Consider the following 22626-nt stretch of genomic DNA (forward strand, 5'->3'; position numbering starts at 1 on the left):
TACTTTATGAAGGCATAAAGCTGTCAATAATGAAAGTTAACCAGCCGACTTTGCAAAAACTGGTTTCATTCTTTTAAGTAATGCGTAATGTCCTGTTGTCTTCCGCACTGGTTTCATTCTTTTAAGAAATGCGTTATGTCCTGTTGTCTTCCGCACTGAACTCTGCGTTTGTCTACTTCATCACGAAGGCGACGAAGGAACAGCAAGTCCCTTATGGACGCACCTTGTTGTTCAATTTTTACAAGTTGCTTTACGTCGCACCGACACAGATAGGTCTTATGACGACGATGGCGGAGGAAAGTGCTAGGAGTGGGAAGGAAGCGTCCGTGGCCTTAATTAAGGTACAGCCCCAGCATTTCCTTGGTGTGAAAGTGGGAAACCACGGAAAACTATGTTCAGGGCCGCCAACAGTGGGGTTCGAACCCACTATCTTCCGAATACTGGATACTGGCCGAACTTGAGCGACTGCAGTTATCGATCTCGGTATCTTGTTGTTCAAAATACTTTCGAAGGGCAGTTTCGAAAGCTATTAGTACCTCACCATGTGCTATTTTTAAAGCATATACGATGGAGTCCTCAGCGTCAACGTCTTCATCATTTTCCGGCATTTCTTCGTTTAATGTGACAAATAGTGGAGGAGTGGGAGTGTGATGCGAGACCTTGAACGGGTCTGCGCGCGGAGTTCTTTTCGCCCTGCCAGGGTGTGGTCGAGTTATCCATACTGCCGGGTTATCGAATGCCGAGTTTTCGGGATTCAACTCTATTCGGAGTTATAGTCCGCTACCACTACCGCCAATGATTACGATGTTCCAATAATTTATGGAGGGTCGTATGGAACAATGGACGGAAATACGTACCTACCTAAACATCTGTCGTAAACGACTGCAAAATGTGCTAAATGAATGATGGGGCACCAGGACATTTTCCATTGCAGGGTCTTCCATGAGCGATGGATTGGTCGGGGAGAGCCAATACCTTGGCTTGTCCGTTCGTCTGAATACATCCCCTTATATTTTTGGCAAGACCATGGTGAATGCGTTCCCTTTAAATGATGTGGATACAACTACGAGAATGTGTACATTTGCCTGTGATGCAATCCGGCAACAGCCAGGAAGGTTCAAACGAATGAGTGATTCCATGCGACGTATGGTGGAAGGTTGTGTTGCAATGGGTGGTGGTCACATAGAGCACATGTTGAGAAGAGTAGATCAAATATAGAGTGACCAAGGATATTTCCGGACCATAACTCCGGAAATATTTGATTTGCGATCAACGTTTATAGGACCTTTCTCCTGAGTTTCTTACGTGCCGCCTCCTCTGTAATTATTGTAACGTTTCTTCAAGGATAGATATGATTTCTCTCAATATATAATTCACAGCCTACTAGTTAATTTAAATATATTTCTCCAGTGCCGGGGACAGACGTATGACCTTACCCTTCCTAGCGCTGGAGCACGGTGCATTTTATCGGGCCCTACTGTGGAGTATACATGAGCTAAATTGTTCGCCGTGCTGCTGACATGTAGCGTCTATAACGTCTGCAGCTTTATACCCAAATATTTCCATCGTCAACCGTATAACATCTCCAATAAACTATCTCACTACTGTGCTTGTCATCACAGACTTGCCTCGCCTCTCAACGCCTTTGTCTCTTTTCGAACTTAGCAATTAGCACGAATACAAACGCGTCGTCTAATTGGAGAGAAAATGGGAGATACCGACGACGTGTAGGAATTACGGGACGCGACGAGACGAGACGAGGAGGAAACAGTGGGGGAGGAAGAGGAAGAGGAGAATGAAGTGACAGGAGCATTCCCGTTATATACAGTCAGAGCACGTAAATTTAATTCCTAATTAAGACATTAATGGGTTTTAATTAAAATCTGGCCCTTTCCTCTCTCTCTATCTCTCTCTCTCTCCTTGCAGACTCCGACACACAATAAAGATGTGACATTTTAATGCTTCCCTCTATCTCTTTCTTTCACTCTCTCTCTCTCTCTCTCTCTCTCTCTCTCTCTCTCTCTCTCGCTCTCTGGAGTTGGGACAGCGTTACTGAAAACTGCAACCATTAACAATGTAGCATTCTTTTCTTGGTTGGCATTTGAACACGTGCAGAAGAGGACAAACTGGATGATTATGGATCTGGGTGTCGCGATGAACTGCTTGTAAAAAGAAAAACTCTTACCCCCTTCACATAAAATACACCTCCAATTCCACCGCCATCTTTAATTGCTTATCTCAGTTGCTAAGAATCTCTAATTTCTTCCAAACTTTACTAATAGGCCATTTTTTTTAATGGCTTGCAGTATTTGTAAACGGCCTGTTTTATTTTTGAGCAGCATCTGTTACGATCTAAATTAGAAGAAGTTATTTCTTTTATTCGTTATTTGTAAGTTGTTAGTTTCTTTTTCTAGTTCTTAGGACATCGTGAACAGTAGCCTCGTATACTTAGTCTATGTGGTGTACTTCTGAAAACTTATGCGATTGTCGTGTCTACACTAGTGTGGATGTGTTTATAATTAATTGAGAATGGGATTCAAGGAACAAGGAAAAATAGGGTCCACTTATTTTGTACATTAACATTAATGCCATATAAAACTACATTTTATAAAAATCTGTCTGTCTGTCTGTCTGTCTGTCAGGTCATCAGCCCAGAGGCTGGTTGGATCCTCAAATAGCACCACCAAAGGTTATGCGGTTATAAGGAAACCCCAAAAACCAATGGCAGCACCAAAATGAGGCGTACTAGGCAAGACGAGTTTGCCATTGATTTCCTCACTGGGTCAGAAAGTGCTATTGCAGCACGACTGACCCTATGAGCAACACCTTTCATAACACGCAGATGCACTAGTCGTGCTCTGAATGCCATTACTCAGCACTACCCATACCCCAGCAGCTTCCATATTGTCACAGCCATGGATGAGACTGGGAATTCGGTGAAAGCTACACTTTACTCTGGCCTGTGCCAAGAGATGGACACAAAAGTACTGTATCCATCAAGAAATGGCAGCAGGCAAAAAAATCTGTTATATTGCCATTAAACAGTATTTGCACTGTCCGGCTCCGTGGCTAAATGGTTAGCGTGCTGGCCTTTGGTCACAGGGTCCCGGACATTCCCGGCACTAACAGCCATACGCCATTTCCATGGCATTTTCATTATTTGCACTGTACTAGTTTCAATCCTTTGGGTCATCTTCAGGCAATATTAAAACTGGTATATTAAAAACATTGAAAACCAACATACAGTATCTGAAAGGGAAAAAGATCCTTCATGAACATTTTTCATCAAGAACTCATATTTTTATTAAGTGATTTAAAGTCCATTATTATTGCCTAGCTGGCATGTTATGTCTATTTACTCTCACAAGCTGAAGGCAGGTACCCGTCCGCTCCTAAAGATAAATCTGACTGTTTTCATCTAAGTTCTTTTCTGAGTAAAATAACCGAAGAACACTTCACTTCTTGCCACGCTCCGTGCCGTAGATCTTGATCAGCATTTTGACAGATATAAGCTAAGCTATAGAGACATTCCCTCATAAAACTTGCCTCTATCGATATATCGTCCTCTCTGTGAGATCTATTAAGGCACCGTGTCACGGTTAATTCATTATTTTCCACACTGGAGAATATTCACTATGCTTTAAGCCGTCAATTGAGAATACATCACTAGTTTCGGAATCCGGTAGGACCTACATTAATATCGATTTACCGAAAGAGTTGGCTGCAAGATATGGACCTCCCAGTTGTAACCTTGCCCTGACGATGGTTTTCCGTGATTTCCAATTCTCACATTACTCAAATGTCATTAAGGCCTTGAATACTTTAAATTTATAGTCCTAACACTTTCCTATCTCATCGCCGCTGGAGTCCTGAGTTCGTGCGACGTTGCTTCTACAAATGAGTCCGACTCGTTGGCTGAACGGTCAGCGTACTGGCCTTCGGTTCAGAGGGTACCGGGTTCGATTCCCGGCCGGGTCGGGGATTTTAACCTTAATTGGTTAATTGCTACGGCACGGGGACTGGGTGTTTTTGTTGTCTTCATCATCATTTCATCCTCATGACAACGCGCAGGTTGGCTACGGGTGTCAAATAGGAACACCTGCACCTTGGCGAGCCGAACCCCTCCTGGGGATATCCCGGCACTAAAAGCCAAACGACATTTCATTTTTTCTACAAATGAATGTCGAGAGAAAATGTCTGAAGGTAGGTTATGTAAATAAGTACCCAGTAGATGAGTTGTCATTAGTAAAATTCGCACCTCTTGTGTTTGCGATGTGACTGATTAATGACTCGCTCTGCATTCTCTTAAGTCTGTCTTCTCATCGCTCACGGAAGCACAACTTGACTGTAAAAAAAACAATCAACTCTAATCTTGATCACGTGACACCTGTTATGACACTAATGGTAGCATACAAACAGTAAGAATCAATTCTTATGTATCTAATGACCTACAATTTGTAGTCAGTGATTTTTATTTCTGAACTAGTATTATTTGGAATATCATTTCGAAACTGGTGCTTTTAATTTTGGAATTTAATTGATAATGAAACTTGAACTTTTAAAACAACTAGACGAAACCCGGCAAAACAATGGGGTCAATATTTAGTGAATGGTTTATATACAAGACATTCTTTGTACAATTACCACTTGGCAGTTCTGGAACTTTAAGTCGTCAAATGTTCGCACTCTTGACATTGCAACATTTGCCATGGCTGAAACCTGCACATTTTAGTGTTTCCTTTTGAGCGTTATTTATCATGGTACAAAATGCCAAGCGAATTGGAAACTGGTGCCCCTGGAGCAGTTAAATCATCTCGAGGTATTATAGATCACTGCCTATTTTGAATGTAGAATGCACTGATCGCTCGTTAGGAAGCAAAGTGGTGGCTATTCCTGTCCACGCTACTGATAAAACACGAAGCTCTGAATGTAAGCACTTTTCAATCAAGCTTTTCCAGTGCGCACTAGACCATCAATGAAAAATCATTCTTGACATTTGGGTTGTTTTCTTGGGACACGTCAAGGATTTCATTTATATGGCTGAAAGTTGCTCCTGGTTTGCTATGAGCACAAAGTTAACCAAATCAGATTTGAAAATGGACACATTACACTTTGCTCGTAGTAAAGTTTCCTTCGGGTTTCCATGACAGTAAATTATGACACGGAGGATCGACTCACTTACCTAACTACGGGGGAGGAAGAAGTTCACAGCCTTAGTGTTAAGATTACGACACGGAGAAAAGGACTTTTACATTTCTCGGACATCGTTTCAAGCTAGCGGATATAAGGAGAACATTGTGCCGAATAGCAACACGACACAGGCTGGAACAGCTGACCAGGAAGACAGCGCATGCGTGCTTGCTCCCATCCACCTCCCCTCTCGCATCGTATGCCTCTGCGCTACCAAAGTCCAGGTGGCCTTGAAGTACTGGTGTGCGTTTTTGCGAATCACTATGCTACATTTTTCATTAATAATTTAAAATGTACGGAAAGAAATTGTTATGCTTTTAAAGATACTCTGCAAATCTACACGTCAAGAGCTTTAGTCAAAATGCTTTACGATGTCAATCGGTTCAGCCATTCTCTCAAATGCGATGTTACAAAAATCAGCCTACTATTTTAAATATTTAGATTCTTATTCTTACATTATTTACCTGCACTGTCCCAGCATCGTGAAAATCTGCATCGGTCTCAGAGTCTCCAGTCGTCGGAGCCACTGGATCCAGCATCGGATCTATCAGAGGCCGTGTGATTGTTGTACTGCTTCAACATTTTCAGTATGGAAGATTTCGCGCACAGACGTCATCCGAGGGACAATAATAAGGTTTTTAAGAAACTATAATCAGCAACCGCGATGCACTTGGACAATTTGTGAGCTGCGGGATGGATTCAAACTCAATAACTACGAGACGTCTCCTACAAACAATGTTGCATCTAAATGTTGTAACGAGAAATTTCTGTAACAAATAACACGTGGCACAACAACCCATTATGGGCCTCGCTTGCCAGATATGTTGCAGATGCTAGAGTGTCAAGTGGTCACACCTCCTAAGTGAAACAGTTATCACTATTATCTGCCATCCTTGGAAGCCTGAGTTCGATTCCTGATACTACCAGGAATTTAAAATTGACTGCAGGGCTAGTATGTGGTTAAATTGGTTCATGCAGCTCACCTCCTTTATGGGTGTGCCTCAAAACAGCTGCAACACTATGGGACGAGGGCACGAATTTGTTCGGCTCTATGGCTTAATTCTGACCTTTGATCCAAGGACTCCGGGGTTGGATTCCGCACCGGGTCGGAGATTTTAACATTCACTGGTTAATTCGCCTGGTTTGGAGGCTGGGTGTTTGTGCCATCTTTATCATTAGAATTCATCTTACGTATGGTCCCATCCTCAGGGACGCGTAGATCACCCATAGGACGTCAAATCGAAAGAACTGCACCAGGCCTCACCGCAGGTCACACACCATTATTATTACTTATTTATTTCACTTTTCGTATCGGGCCCACTAAGGACCACGTTATTTCAGCTGTCTTCTCTTTGCCCAGTACTCATTCATTCGTCGGCGTTGTTGTTCTTTTCTTTCCTCCGTCCCAGTCTTGTCCATCGTCGACTTTGGCCTTTCTTGAAAAACCTGTTGGATTTTTAGTTTGCTCCTGAGTGAGTTGCATTCTTGTATATCTTCCCAAGTGATCCTGTAGGTCCCATTTTACCTCCTTGAACCTACTTGGCTGGGTCTAACTTTAAAATACATAAAGATCCGGTTCGATAAACGTGTTGGTTTCATTCTTAACAAGTGGCCATAAAATGCAATTGTTCTTCTGCGCATGGCATCAGAGATCTTCTGGACATCAGAATGCAGCTCTTGATTATACCGACGTCAATATTCATCTTTGTCTTTAATTGGGCCAAGAAATGTCCTTAAGATATTTCTTTGTTTAATTTCCGATGTTTCTATCAGGCCTTTCTTGTTCATATCAAGGCATTCCGCTGCATAAAATGCCTCTGAACTTATGACAGTGCAATGTTGTTTGCGTTTTGAGTTCGAGGATATGGACTTTTTATTGTAGACGACTTAGGTCGGTTGATAACTAAATTATTATTATTATTGAATGAAAACCTACAACCTGTTTTCCAGTCTTTGACCGGGTCAGGGATGTAATGAATGAACCGTATATAGGCTATTAGTACGATGGGGTCGCCACTCCCAAAGTGATTTATTAATGACTGAGAAATGCTATGAAATACTAATAGAGAGTGTTGCTGGAATGAAAGATGAGAGGGAAAACCGCAGTACCCGGAGAAAAACCTGTCCCGCCTCCGCTTTGTCCAGCACAAATCTCACATGGAGTGACCGGGATTTGAACCACAGTATCCAGCGGTGAGAGGCCGACGCGATGCCGTCTGAGACACGGAGGCTATTATTATTATTATTATTATTATTATTATTATTATTATTATTATTATTATTATTATTATTATTATTATTATTATTATTGGCGTGATGCCATCCTCAGTCACATTGCTTGTCTTCTGTGACCGGATCAGCTACCCGTCATATCGCACAGCTCCTATGTTGATTTTACGAGATTCGTCCAAGCCCTCAGTCCAGAATTAAATTCCTTGAGGTAACGTGAAATGGAACCTCTGGGTCGGTACGCCACCCCGACACCATGGTGCTGACAAGAAGTGGCTATGTTCCCAATTATATCCTACTTTCGAAATCACACAATTTGATTTAATCCGAACAAACTCTGTTGATATCGTCACTTTACGTTCGTATCTCGCTGCGTTGTTTGCACTATCGCTCAAAAAAATGTTGAAATAGTCTGATTTCCGTCTGACAGACAAGGAAGCGGAATTGATTCTCGATATAGCCAGACGTAAAATCTAAGGTAACTTCAAACAAATGACATTTTAATTATTGAGATTATTCTTTTACAAAAGTTGTGTTGCCAAGTGAAACATCACAGCATGCTAAGTAATTAGCGAGTTCTGACAATAATTTTCACCAATCACATTCGTGATCAGTGTAGAGTACAAAAAGTGAGGTGTGGATGTAGATAAACTAACACGTGTTCACGACAGGGAGTATCTAATTATCTGAGGTATTTACATCCATCGTACATGACATGTATGCATCTAATTAGAGAAGATTGAAGGTAATTTGAAGCAGAATGTCAGCTCTTATCTCTTCGTCTGTGCATCACGACTATACCAAAAATTACACTTAAAAACATCGGTAATTAGACGAGAACAAACGACACGATGAGAGATAACTTGAGTTCTCCGTCTCTATTTTGTTCTGTTACTACGTACTACCGAGAATCGAAGAGCTGATAGATTTCATGACCACTTAATTATTTTCCAATAAATTATTACTAGATCTACGATCGTGATCTGGGTGATGGTTTCTATTCTTTTATTTTTTTATTTTTATCCATGGCTCCGCTTCCCTGCCCGTTTGGCAGTTACGATCGTACAGAAGGTCGTTCGGGATCTCTGGTAACGAGTTTGGAGGCCGCTGGTGGCGCTGTTATCAACTTGAGCACGTCAAAACGGGGAGTGATGGTTCACGTCAGTTCTGAGAATGTGTGTGTACAGTTTCGTGCCAATAGCTGCAACGATGCATAAACGGATTGACCCTTACTGGAAGGGCTACATAAACCCTTTCCGATTCTAAATATAGCTACTCTGAAATCCAAGGTATGTGCAAGAATCGTGATTTCTTGATATCAAAGAACGGAATCAGTGCTGTATTGAATGAAAGAAGGCAAAGGCCAAATAGGCTTAATTCCAGAGGGAAAATAGATGCAAATCCACGCCCAGCCGTACACCAGAATTGGTGAGGAAAGTGAAGGCCCTTGTCTCAGGTGGTAACCCTGTCTCCCAAAGGACTACCGCACGTAAGCTGGGGATGTATGTTTCAACAGCTAACGTCATAATCACCAAGGACCTGCAATTAGGAAATCGGCATAAATGCAGAGTTTACGGTTGTGTCTTGATTGCGAACAGTATAGATTTTGGAGAAGGCCAAAACAGTCCAGATTCCGAACAACTAAATATACCCTGTCCAGATTGCGAACAAGAGATTAGTGTTGACGTGAGATACATAAAACAGATACAATTTTCAAAACAGTCTCATGTGTAATTTTTGTTTTAGTAGTATCAACATTAACTGGTACTATTTTTAAAAAATATCTTATTGAAAATGTTTAATAATTTAGTTTGAGGTAACCTTTACCATTTATAAGATTATCTTTTTTAGCGTATAACATAACTAGTGGGGTAGTTGCTTAGGGTGCATTAGTGAGAGTTGTGTTATTAATAGATTATTATTATTATTATTATTATTATTATTAGTAGTAGTAGTAGTAGTAGTATGTTCTTTCTTTGCTAATGGCTTTACGTCGCACCGACACAGATAGGTCTTATGGCGGCAATGGTATAGGAAAGCTCTAGGAGTTGTAAGGAAGCGGCCGTGGCATTAATTAAGGTACATACCCAGCATTTGCCTGGTGTGAAAATGGGAAACCACGGAAAACCATCTTCAGGGCTGCCGACAGTGGGATTCGAACCCACTACCTAACGGATGCAAGCTGACAGCCGCACACACCTAACTGCACGGCCAACTCGCCCGGTATTATTATTATTATTATTATTATTATTATTATTATTATTATCTTCTTAATCTGCATACCCTCCATGGTCGGTTTTGTCCTCGGACTCAGCGAGGGATCCTACCTCTACCGCCTCAAGGGCAGTGTCCTGGATCTTCAGACATCGGGTCGGGGGATACAACTGTGGAGGATGACCAGTACCTCGCCCAGACTGCCTCTCCTGCTATGCTGAACAGGGGCCTTGCGGGGGGGGGGGGATGGGACAATTGGAAAGGATAGACAAGGAAGAGGGAAGGAAGCGGCCGTGGCCTTAAGTTAGGTACCATCCCGGCATTTGCCTGGAGGAGAAGTTGGAAACCACGGAAAACCACATCTAGGATGGCTGAGGTGGGAATCGAACCCACCTCTACTCAGTTGACCCCCCGAGGCTGAGTGGACCCCGTTCCAGCCCTCGTACCACTTTTCAAATTTCGTGACAGAGCCGGGAATCGAACGCGGACCTCTGGGGGTGGCAGCTAATCACACTAATCACTACACCACAGAGGCGGACATTATTATTATTATTATTATTATTATTATTATTATTATTATTATTATTATTATTATTATTATTATTCAAAATAATACATACTTGTGCCAGGCTCCTCACTTTCATCTATCCTGTCCGACCATTCTTGGTCAACTCTTGTTCTTTTCCGACCCCGACGCTATTAGGTTTGCGAGGGCTAGGGAGTCTTTCATTTTCATGCCCTTCGTGGCCCTTGTCTTCCTTTGGCCGATACCTTCATTTTTCGAAGTGTCGGATCCCTTCCATTTTTCCTTCTGATTAGTGTTATATAGAGGATGGTTGCCTAGTTGTACTTCCTCTTAAAACAATAATCATCACCACCACCACTACCACTTCTTCGCAATCAGGACGACACCGAGTTCACAGGCTGTTGCCTCGTCACATTTCGGAACATCGCACTAACGCAAGAAAGCTGTATGAGAGAATAGGGGGATAGATGGGAAAATGTGGCGACGTTAGACGAAGCATATATGTACATTAGTGATTGTAACAAACCCCGCTCGATTTACTACCGCCCTAGAGGCAACAAAAATGTATCAAACGTTGTACGAAGAATGTCAGGAAAGTTTTCCAGGAGTTTCATGATCATCGGTGGATACTGCTACAATGGCAACGCCGTGTCGCTAATGATGCGAAGGTGAACTCTACATACTATCAGCAAGAGGTTGTAACACCCATTTACAACAGAGATACCCCAGCACTATATGGAACGGAAAAAGACTATGTATTGGTACATCAAGATAAAGCATCCAGCCACACCTCTCGTTCGAGACGTCTGATCTTAGAGGGAAAGGAGAAGGAAATTGGAATCCCTGCAATTACCTTTACTGACATTCCGCTGAAAGCACCCGATGGAAACAGACGTCTACGCAATACCAATGGCCTCTGGAAAGCCCGTCACATGGAGTGCGAAATTGTCTGCTGCAATGGAAATTGCCTTGTTATTTTCGTAAGCCAATTACCCTTCAAACATCGTCCCTGGAAATCCCAAACCACCTTCTGTATTCTTGTATTTCACCGTGAGTAGGTTACGAATTCACACCAATATCAAGCTTACTGACAAGATAGTGGATCAAATCACCAGTTTTCCTTATCTACGAAACCTGATCACCAATGACAACTGGTGCAGGAAGGAGATAAGAAGGCGAATAGCGCTTGCCAAACAGGCGTTTATTAATAAGGGACTTCTTTTAATCAGTGCAGATTTAGATTTTGGAATTAGGAAGAAATGTGTGATTTCTTTTGTATGGAGTGTGCTATAGTATTGCTGTGCATCTTAGACAGTCGGAGATCAGGATTGGAAACGACTGCAAATAAATTCCCCGACCGAGCCAGGAATCGAGCCCGGTGCCCAATAAACCGACCACCGCTACGCTCATTCAGACAAGAATCCCACCTCCATGAAATAATGACTTAACACTCAAAAATATGCAATAATGGCTCATGAATGGTTATTTGCAATATAATCACCCTGTAGGGTTCGCGTGAGATGTCAGCGATCAGTCACGGAGCTACACTCCCAATGTCCCTCGAGGGACGGAGAGCGTCCCGACGGTAAAGCACTTAAAAAAAGGCGTCGCTCGTTGAAGGGGAAGTGCAGGGACTTGATGTTGTCAAGATTAGCAAATGAATGACGCCAAAAACAAGTGCGAGATCGGCGTCGGGAACACTCAATAATAGATCAGGTGGATCTGTTTCTCCCCAGTACGTTGGCATTAACATCTCACACAGGAGATAATTTCTTCCGCATCTTACATACCAAGTGACAATTATTATTTATATGACGCAATCATGTAGTTCTTCATCTTGTTAATTCGGAGAAGCCCTAATTTATTCATCACAGAGGGTGCATTCTACTTTTAAAACATTAATCCAAGAATCACCTACATCCCCTAAGGAAATCCAAGAGAAATGTTAAATTAACGTTCCTTATACTTGCCCTCTTGTACTTGCTGTCTTTTACAAAAGAAGATTTGAAAAAAAATTAATACAAACTTAGGTCATTTCTTACAGTAAAATTAATTGTTTAGGGGTATACCTTGCCATTCTGACCAGACAAGTTCAAAACGAAAAACAAGCAAATAACCTTGCAGTCTTACGTGACTGCTGTTCAGTGGCGTAGGTAATGGGGGGATAAGGGGTATATATCCCCCCAATAAGGCACATCTATCCCATCCCTAGCCTTGTCCTACCCCATCGTCACCATTACCTGCCTGTCTTGAGGTGACATAAAGCAAAATATCAACAATCTAGAGGTGAATTATTCCCGTTCTCTTTGTCTTAAACCCGCAGAAGTGGTGGGATTGTCCATTAAGTGTATTCCATGGGCTTTGATCTATACTGGCTAATACGAGAATAGCATTCATGCATTCGCTCATTCACGAAGCTCTCTCCCAAGTTGGTGGCTGTCCGTGACTGAGAGAGAGAGGAGTGTTTATTCATTGACTGTCGGGCTCAGTGGAGTGGCTCGGTGGTTGAGGCGCTGGCCTTCTGCCCCCAACTTAGCAGGTTCTTTTGCTAGTGGCTTTACGTCACACCGACACAGATAGGTCTTACGGCGACGATGGGATAGGAAAGGCCTAGGAGTTGGGAGGAAGCGGTTGTGTCCTTAATTAAGGTACAGCCCCAACATTTGCCTGGTGCGAAAATGGGAAACCACAAAAAAAAATCCAACCCACTATTCCCCGGATGCAAGCTCACAGCCGCGCGCCCCTAAGAGGATGGCCAACTCGCCCGGTACTAGTTTTCGATTCTGGCTCAGCCCGGTGGTATTTGAAGGTGCTAAAAATACGTCGGCCGCGTGTCTGTAGATTTAATGACTCGTAAAAGAACTCCTGCGGGACTAAATGACGGCAGCTCGGCATCTCCGAAAACCGTTAAAGAAAATGGGACGTAAAGCAAATAACATTATTATTATTATTATTATTATTATTATTATTATTATTATTATTATTATTATTATTATTATTATTATTATTATTATTCACTCATTCATCCACGAACACAATTCAGTCAAAGAAATCATTCACTCGCCAATTCACTCAGTCATTCATACTGTCATTCAATTCAGTGAAAATATTTGTTGTAACTATAGGAAAACATTATAACGACTGATGACACAAAAGGAAGCACTAATACAACTTAGGGAGGATAAGATACATGTTTGCCCTAAACAATATAACTCTGTTAACGTCTAGGAAAATAAATAAATAAATAAATAAACTTTAAAGAAAAAATGACAATCCTTTTCTAAATCATCGTTATCTGGTCGATTACATTAGCAGTTTGCCTTTTTTCAACCACTACCATTGTTTCATTTAAGCACCACTACGAGCGCTAATGTGAGTCAATTCAGCGTTTCACTCAAGCGCTTACAGCTTACATTCAAAGCAAAGTCACCTCCATACAGGCCATGATGGCCCTGGGAGGAGTGGAAGGTAAAGGCTTCCACCGTTGTTAACCTCGGCACGTGATGGGGTAGAGTGATTAGCTCTACGCCCGGCCGCCTTTGCCCCCAGGAATTAACCTGGTACTCATTTTTGGTGTAGGCTGAGTGAACCTCAGGACCATATGCACCTCCGGAAGTGGAAATCTCGTTTCTTAAATTTTACGACTTCCTGACGGGGATTCGAACCCACGTCCTTCCGGGCGAACCGAGCACGCCTTTACCGCCTCGGTCAGGCAGCCCCTATAACTTACATTCGTGTGGATATTTTTCAAAAATCAAAAAGCGCCTGAGGGCATTGAACCAAGGAGCACAACACAGAAAGAATTATGCCAATAAGTTAATTTGGCTAGGATTTGAATGAAAAAAAACGAGTTTTCCGGAACTGAATTAGGGCGGGAGTGATTTTCGAAATTTGTTTCTTTTTTTTTTAAAGTTTAAAACCTTTCTGCGCCCTTCAACTTTCGGCACCATTGAGCAAGTCGATTAAATTGACGATTTTCGTAGTATGTCGCTTAGATATGTTTTCAACATTTAAAAAAAAGGTAACCCTCCCACGTGCAAGAAAATCATGCGTAATCTACAACCTTGCAAATTGCTGGAAGGCAGCCTATTTCGGTAACATCTTGCAAAATGACAAATGTTGCCTGATATAATTGACATTAGACGGTAAGATGGAGGGGAGACATGGACTCAGGCGAAGAAGAATATCCTGGTCGCAGAACCCCCGATAGTACACCGATATCCACGATACAGCAATCCTAATACGGGAAAGGCAAAACAGGAATAGTTCCTCCATGGTATGAGATGACTGAACCAGAAGAAGAAGAAGAAGAAGAAGAAGAAGAAGAAGAAGAAGAAGAAGAAGAGAAGGGATTCATTCTAATCTATCAGCCGGTCAGCCTGAGGAAGTTAACGCTGAAAAGGGGAACATCTACACACCTACAATCGAATTTTAGAGGGGAAAGTACCATTTAGTCGGACTCTGTGGTGTAGTGGTTAGTGTGATTAGCTGCCATTCCTGGAAGCCCGGTTCGATTCCCGGCTCTGCCACGAAATACAAAAAGTGGCACGAGGGCTGGAACAGGGTCCACTCAGCCTCGGGATTTCAAATGAGAACAGGGGAGCTCTATTCTTACCTCAGCCATCCTCGAAATGGTTTTCTGTGGCTTCCCATTTCTCCTCCAGGCAAATACCGGGACGGTACCTAAATTAGGCCAGGTTCGCTTAAATCTCTCTTCCTTGTCTATCCCTACCAATATTCCCATCGCCCCACAAGGCCCCTGTTCATCATACCAGGTGAGGCCTCCTGGACAACGTACTGGTCCTACTCCCTAGTTCTATCCCCCGACCCAAAGTTGCACGCTCCAGGACACTGTTCTTGAGGCGGCAGAGATGGAATTTCTCGTTGAGTCCGAGGGAAAAACCAACCCTGGAGGATAAAAAGATTAAGAAAGGAAAAAAGAAAGTACCATTTAGAAGAAATGGAAGTATTGTGAATGGCACTATAAGTAGGTTTCTTTTATCAATTTCTGGAACAGAGTCGGCTAGCAGAATTCCAGAATTAATCTGCTGGTAATCGCTACTTTACGAGAATCGAGAATGTCCTAATAACCAATGTATTGTTCATTAATTTATTTTTATTTTTTGCGTTTCCAAATGTTTAAAGCTACAGGTTGTATGTTTTGTTACTAATTATTCGTCATGTTGTTATTTTTTTAAGTATTTAAACTTCTTCTTTGTGGAAATCCCTGAATATCTGGGAAGTCATTGAGTTTCTTAGTAATTATATTATAGAAGCAGGTTAGAAACACTTTTCACATACACGCATGTACACACGACTAATGACCTAAATAACACAATACTGTGGCATATTAGCCATATACGAGAAAGTCAGTTTATCCTCGGTAATTGTTTATTAATTTCAATGGCGGTAATCGTCACTGAGTCCATCTTTCGTTCTTTTAATCTGATAGGAATGTAGGACGCGCAATGGCCATGCTGGATGACAGAATAGCGTGATACCTTGGCTTGCTCTTGCATAAATTATGGTTAAGGTTACGTCTCTTCCAACGAATTACATTGAATTATGGAAAAACTTATTACACGCTACTTTCTAACTCACTGATTTCTGGTAAACATAAAAATCTTTTGTAATATAGTCAGTTTTACAGTCATAACACTATGACTTCATTTCATACAAATAACTTTGGAATAATAAATTTTCAGATACGTTAATTATATCCGGAAAATATATTGGGAATATATGGAAGAATATCAATTTACTTTTAAAGGTGAAGACATTTCTTAGCATACAAAGTAGGGGTCACCATGCTATGAAAAACGTAAATTTAAACTATTTCCTCAATTGTGCCGAAAATTGAAAGGCTAAGGGGCCATGAAATGTTTCAAATTTTGAGACTTGGATAGCTCTATCAAACTAAATTTTTTTAAAATGAAAATCACTTCCGACCTAAATGCAATTCTAGAAGAACAGCCTAAAGTCGATTGTTTCTCTACTCGTATTATTTTTTATTCAGATCATAGACAAATTAATTTACATAATTATTTCTGTAATGTATTCGTTGGTTCAATACACTCAGGCATTTTTGGATTTATTGAAAATATCCACACCAAATTTAGTTATAAGGGCTTAAGTGAAACAGTACATTGATTCACATAAGCGCTAGTAGTGGTAGATAAAAAGCAAACTGCTAATTTAATCGACCGGACAACGACGACTAAGAAAATGCTTATATAGACTTCTTTCCTTCTCTATATTAGAAGAATCCAATCCTGAAATTATGTCGTGTATTTTTGAAACACCTTGTATTTGAAAGGATGCGATGGAACTTCGTAGTTCGGTGTAATGGTTTCATTGGATTTGGTGACCGTTATGATTATGTGAACGAACCTGATCCACGAAATGTCATGGTATTATTTGTCCAAATGGAAGATAATAATTGCTTTTCCTCAAATAAAGTCTAAAATCTGAGGTAAATTAAGAAATAATACGAAATATTTCATTTGTAGAGAACACATCTTTTATTGTCTTACAACTACTATTTCTGCTATATCGAAGCGCTTCCGTAAGTGTTTTGTTTGTCTAACACCGTCGTACGATGTCTTTGTTCACTGAAGTTGTTTGAATTAATTAGGTGTTGTTTCCTTCATGTTGCGCATTCGTTTTGTGCTCTAACTCATTCATTATTATTGCTCCAGGGATCATGTTATTTTCCTTTCAACATAACATTAATATATTTATTGGTTCAGGGATCATGCTATTTTCCTTTCAACATAACAGTAATATATTTATTGGTCCAGGGATCATGGCTATTTTGCTGTTTGAACTGCCCGTATTAGTCATATGGTCAAAGATAAAGATAATTCACAGACATAGCACTCCCATTCGTTGATGTTAGCCCTGGACCTCAAGAAAGAAACAAAAGACGGCGCAAGCAGTGGAATGTAACATAATGGAGCCCTGTCTACAGCCCGTAAGTACATATACATATTTCTCTAGTAACGACGATATTTGTTAATTTGTTTATAGGCCTCGCCTAGTAGAGCCTCCGTGGGTCTCGCCGATTGGTTCCGTAGTTCAAATACCGGTCACTCCATGTGAGATTTGTGCTGACCAAAGCGGAGGTGCGACAGGTTTTTCTCCGGGTACTCTGGTTTTCCCTGTCAACATTCATTCCAGCAACACTCTCCAATATATTTTCAATTCATCTGTCATTAAATCATTGCCCCAAAGGAGTGCGATAGGCTTCGGCGGTCAGCACAATTCATATCCTGGCCGGTATATGGGGTCTTCATTCATTCCATTACTGAACAGGTCGAATGACTAGAAACACGCTGATAATTTTCATAGAGCTCGCCCTGACCAACATAATGAGGAATAACGTAAAAAAATGCGACCTAGGTTGAATTCTAAATACCTTCGTGTGGAAAACACTAAATGTTTTTCGAGAGATCCTTTCCATGAGGACATATAATACAGCCACTTGTACTTTTCTTCGTCCTTCGAGAATCCGAATAAATTAGCCAGGTTAGAATCTCCTCTCTTGAGATCCGGAGACTGGCACTGTACAGATCATCCACAGCGGGAGATGAGATTAAGAAAAACTTCAAGTATGTCAAAAAATAAATCACAATTAGTGGTTTGGATCATGTACGCTATAAATAATCATAATAATGTCACCATACTTCTCAAAATGACATACAACTAAGAAGGTAATAAATATACTTCATTCCACCGATTATTCTATATACGATCACAAAAAGATATAAACTCTATAATGCAATCATAGTACACTTGATTCTAGTAATTCGAGTTTCATGACGTACACTTAATGTCGAGTGGAAAAGCAAGACGCGGTAATATTCTAAAATCAATGCAGTAAAACATAGGCACGAAGTGTTAAAAGATTCAGAACGTATCGTGGAACATCATATTCAGCGCGTCATGATAACCAATTGTCACTATGCTTTCTCGCTCTGAAGTCACGGAAAATCGATAACAGAATCTAGGTTTTATTCCGCCTCTGTTACAGTAGATGGTCTCACGGGAAGTGTTGTTATTATAGCATGTACACGCAATAGTGTGTAGTTTATCTTATCTCCTCACTCATAAGGTCAAAGCGTTATCAATAGGACATCATAGCGGAGGTTCAAATTTAACGCACCACTACGGAGGAGAAGTTTCTACACATGCTATCATTGGCAGTTCCGCTAAGAACATAATATTGATTTTGGTATTCACAATGAATACAAAATATTTTTCTTAAATTGAACTTTAATCATAATTAGTAATGTTACTTCGCTTTACGTCCCACTAGCTACTTTTAAGATTTTCTGAGAAGCCGAGTTGCAGGAATTCAGTACCCGCAGGAGTTCTTTTATGTGCCAGTAGGTCTACCGACACGAGTCGGGCGTATTTGAGCATCTTCAAATACCACTGGACTAAGCCAGGATCGAAGCTGCCAAGTTGCGGTTAAAAGGTCAGCGCCTCAACCGTCTGAGCCATTCAGACCGGCAAATTATACTTTATATGACTATCTACAATTACCATATCGAAAAGTTTTGAGAATTCTAAGAATACGAGTGCAATACTTCGAGTAGAAAGAATCGCTTTAAATGTATAGCACTTTTAGAAGCCTATCCATCTTGTTACTAACTTCCAGATGTCTATGTTCTTGTATTTCAGACTGTTTAATGACGAATGCATGAAATAAAAATATTTCTCTTATGTAGAAAAAAACCGGTAATATTGTAGTCACCACAGACCTAATTCAAACCACTGTTATATTTTGTTACTGCATCACTCATTAAATTAGTTACTGGGGGAGCTTTGATACCCGAGTGACATTTTCACTAGCGTCTTCCCAATGCAGCCATGGTTCGAATTGCGAATATTGTACATAATATTTTTGAAGTAAAACTCCCGTATGAATGCTCTCTTTCGAGATATCCCATTGCCATATCGGTCACTCCCTATTTACAGAAAATCTAGATTATCGAGAAGGAATTTGGATGTAAATAATATCTGAACTTGAAACTCACCTCTTTCACGCCAAACTCAATAGAACAAAATTCATATGAGGAACTTTTATTTTCTACATCTCCATACGATTTCACTCATTACACGGTCTTCGTTGATAATAATATCAACATTTAATAACACATTACACTTTTCCGATTATATGGGTGATAACAGTTTTTCCGTGTGGAATTCATACATTCTATTCGGATGATCAGACTACGTGATCGGTTCATTGCTCCTAAAAGAAACAGCATCGATTATTTAATATTTTCTTCTTCTATATTAAATTGTTTAGTAGTATTTTTACTTCGAAGAGTATGTATAATGGTTTTATGTAACAACTAGTCAACGTTATATTACTTCAAGCTGTTACATTTCCATATGTCAGATCCATTGTATGTTAAATTGGTGGAATTACAACAGATTTCTCCAGTCCTTTGCATGCCCCTGCTATGACTGTATATCCGCTTCCCACAATACAGAGCTGCTGAAATAGTTGCCAGTGTTGAGTACGTCACGGAGTTCATGTGAACAGTGTGTTTACATTGAGGGATGTGTACAGAGCGACAGAAGACCGACAATGGGCGGGCACATCTGTTCTTGTCGACTGGGGGATGTGAGTAATTGGCTGTCGAGGAGATCAAAGTGCTATCACTAACCATCAACAACACGGCAGTAGGACGTGACATCAACGTATGTGAGTGCTATGCGGTTCTACTCCCGCAATATACTAGTGGTAGGTAATACGGACACACTCGTTAAGTTACTGAAGAATTACTGTGGTATTGGAAAATTAATATTAATACAAATATACAACTGAGAATTCATTTCAATCATTTCTCTAAAATGAGAGAAAAATAAATAACAAAGGATTAACTTACGTTAAAAGAAAATAAATCAGTATATGTTACGTCTTATATTCATTTCTGGAATATACATTCACACAGATATTAAATATATATGTTGAATGCCCTAAAGTTTGCTTAATAATAATAATGCATTAGTCTTGTAAATTTATATTGCCGGGTATATGAAGGAATATGCTTTTCGGAATTTACTATGCACATATGCACTTCAATATTTATAATTTCTTGTTTAGTGACCCGCGACTTGATAAAATATGCAAGAAATTATTTTCTGACTGCAACTAACGTAATTCTTCCACGTGATAAAGCCTCAAAAAATGACTTGCTCCTTATTAATAATGGATTGCTTGCCCAGGATATTTAGTTCATAAAAAGGAAAAAATTAAAAATGCATTATTTATTTGATTTCATTAAAAATACAGTAGTAAATATATATTGGCAAGCTTAACCTCACAGTCCCTAGCCAAGGGGCATATATTTCAAAGTATTCTTCTTCTTCTTTTCTCCTGTGTTAGCTTCTTCCCAGTTTATTGAGGCTACGCTTGATATTGATTTGCTCCCATTTGCACGGTGGATGTCCTTCTTCATGCAAGATCTATTTGGATGAACGTTGTCAATTCTGTGACAGGCTGTATGTAGAAGGAGAGAAGTGTATTAGGATGAACATGAAAATGCAGTCTGCCACTAGACAGAGGAATTAAATATACGCAATTAAAATCTACGGCAAGACAGGGAATCGGTCCCAGGACCGTCTGATCCGAATTCCATTAAGCTGCCAATTCAGCCAACGAGACCAACGACATATAACCTGGCGTAAGCTATTTAAAAAAGCAGTCTGTCGAACGCTACAAAAATATTTCAGTCCGTAAAATTAGAGGAGTAAAAACAGTCTTCTAATTGCAAAAACACTTCCTCACATGAAATCATTTTTATAACAACTATCATAATAAATTATATTTTCAAAGTGCTCCTGAAAATATCAAACTATTAATCACAACTTATCCTGTCCGACTCGTTGGCTGAATGGTCAGCGTACTGGCCTTCGGTTCAGAGGGTCCCGGGTTCGATTCCCGGCCGGGTCGGGGATTTTAATCGCTTCTGATTAATTCTTCTGGCTCGGGGACTGGGTGTATATGTCCGTCCCAACACTCTCCTCATCATATTCAGACAACACACTACACTACCAACCACCACAGAAACACGCAATAGTGCTTACATCCCTCCATAGAGGGTTGGCGTCAGGAAGGGCATCCGGCCGTAAAACAGAGCCAAATCCACATGTGCGACGCAGTTCGCACCCGCGACCCCATAGGTGTGGGAAAAAGCGGCAGGAAAAGAAGAAGAAGAAGAAGAAGAAGAATCACAACTTATCCTATCGAAAAGAAAAAAAACATGTCTTCATAGCACACTAAATATAAATAAAACTACAGAAGTGTAAGTATAATAATTTATTGTGGTTATTTCTAGCCGACTGCAGCCCTTTTAAGGCAGACCCTCCGATGAGGGTGGGCGGCATCTGCCATGTGTAGGTAACTGAGTGTTATTGTAGTGGAAGATAGTGTTATGTGTGGTGTGTGAATTTCAGGGATGTTGGGGACAACACAAACACCCAGCCCCCGGGACAATGGAATTAAACAATGAAGGTTAAAATCCCCGATCCGGCCGAGAATCGAACTCGGGGACCCTATGAACTGAAGGCCAGTACGCTGACCATTCAGCCAACAACTCGGACAGAAGTTTAAGTAATTAACACGCAAAGTTCGCGAAATCTCCCCGTTTAATGACACAAAATGTTGTCCTTGATTTAAATCAGTACACTTTACGTCGTGTATTTATTTCATGTATAAATCTTCAAGCAGATGTCAAATGGTTGAGGCGCTGACCTTCTCACCCCAACATCGGAGGTTCGATCCTGCCTCAGTCCGGTGGTATTTGAAGGTGCTCAAATACGCCAGCCTCGCCTCGGTAGATATACCGGTACGTAAAATAACTCCTTCGGGACTAAACTGGGGCACAATGGCGTCTCCGAAAACCGTATAAAAGTAGTTACTGGGACGTACAGCCAAAAATATTATTATTGTTGTTATTGTTATAAATGTACAATGCCATCAAACTTGCTTTATAATACTGTATTCCTTGTTCTAATTGTATATTGCCGGGTATATGAAGGTATGTCCTTTCTTGAATTTATTATACACATGTAAACTCATACATTTTTAATTTAATGTTTAGTGACCACCTATATCATGCAAACTGCGACTACAGTTTGAATCTGCGAGTTTACAAAATGTTCATAAGATGCCATCTCATCCCATAACAGGTCCGTATTGGAGGGAAATATGATATAAAGAAGCACTATCGGGGTGGTGAACACACACTTGATGCCATTAAATTATTGAACATTTCAATACCGCTTAGATATTGTGATCGCCGAATATATTTCTTCTATCACACCTTCATGCTTGATAGTGGCATACTGTGCTATTGCTTCATAATATAATCCAAGAATACAGTAATTCAATGTAAACATCACAGTAAATATATGTAGACCATCCGAAATAACGTTGCCCGAATTAAATA

At 40.6% G+C, this 22626-nt stretch overlaps 1 protein-coding gene across 1 annotated transcript in view; it reads right to left on the bottom strand.

Moving 5' to 3' along the window:
• LOC136864239 (transcription factor hamlet) overlaps window positions 1-22626 on the bottom strand; it is a 279267-nt gene that overhangs the window by 98910 nt on the left and 157731 nt on the right. The window lies entirely within an intron of this gene.

The sequence above is a fragment of the Anabrus simplex genome, chromosome 1, assembly GCF_040414725.1.
Source record: "Anabrus simplex isolate iqAnaSimp1 chromosome 1, ASM4041472v1, whole genome shotgun sequence".
Taxonomy (NCBI): Eukaryota; Metazoa; Arthropoda; class Insecta; order Orthoptera; family Tettigoniidae; genus Anabrus; species Anabrus simplex.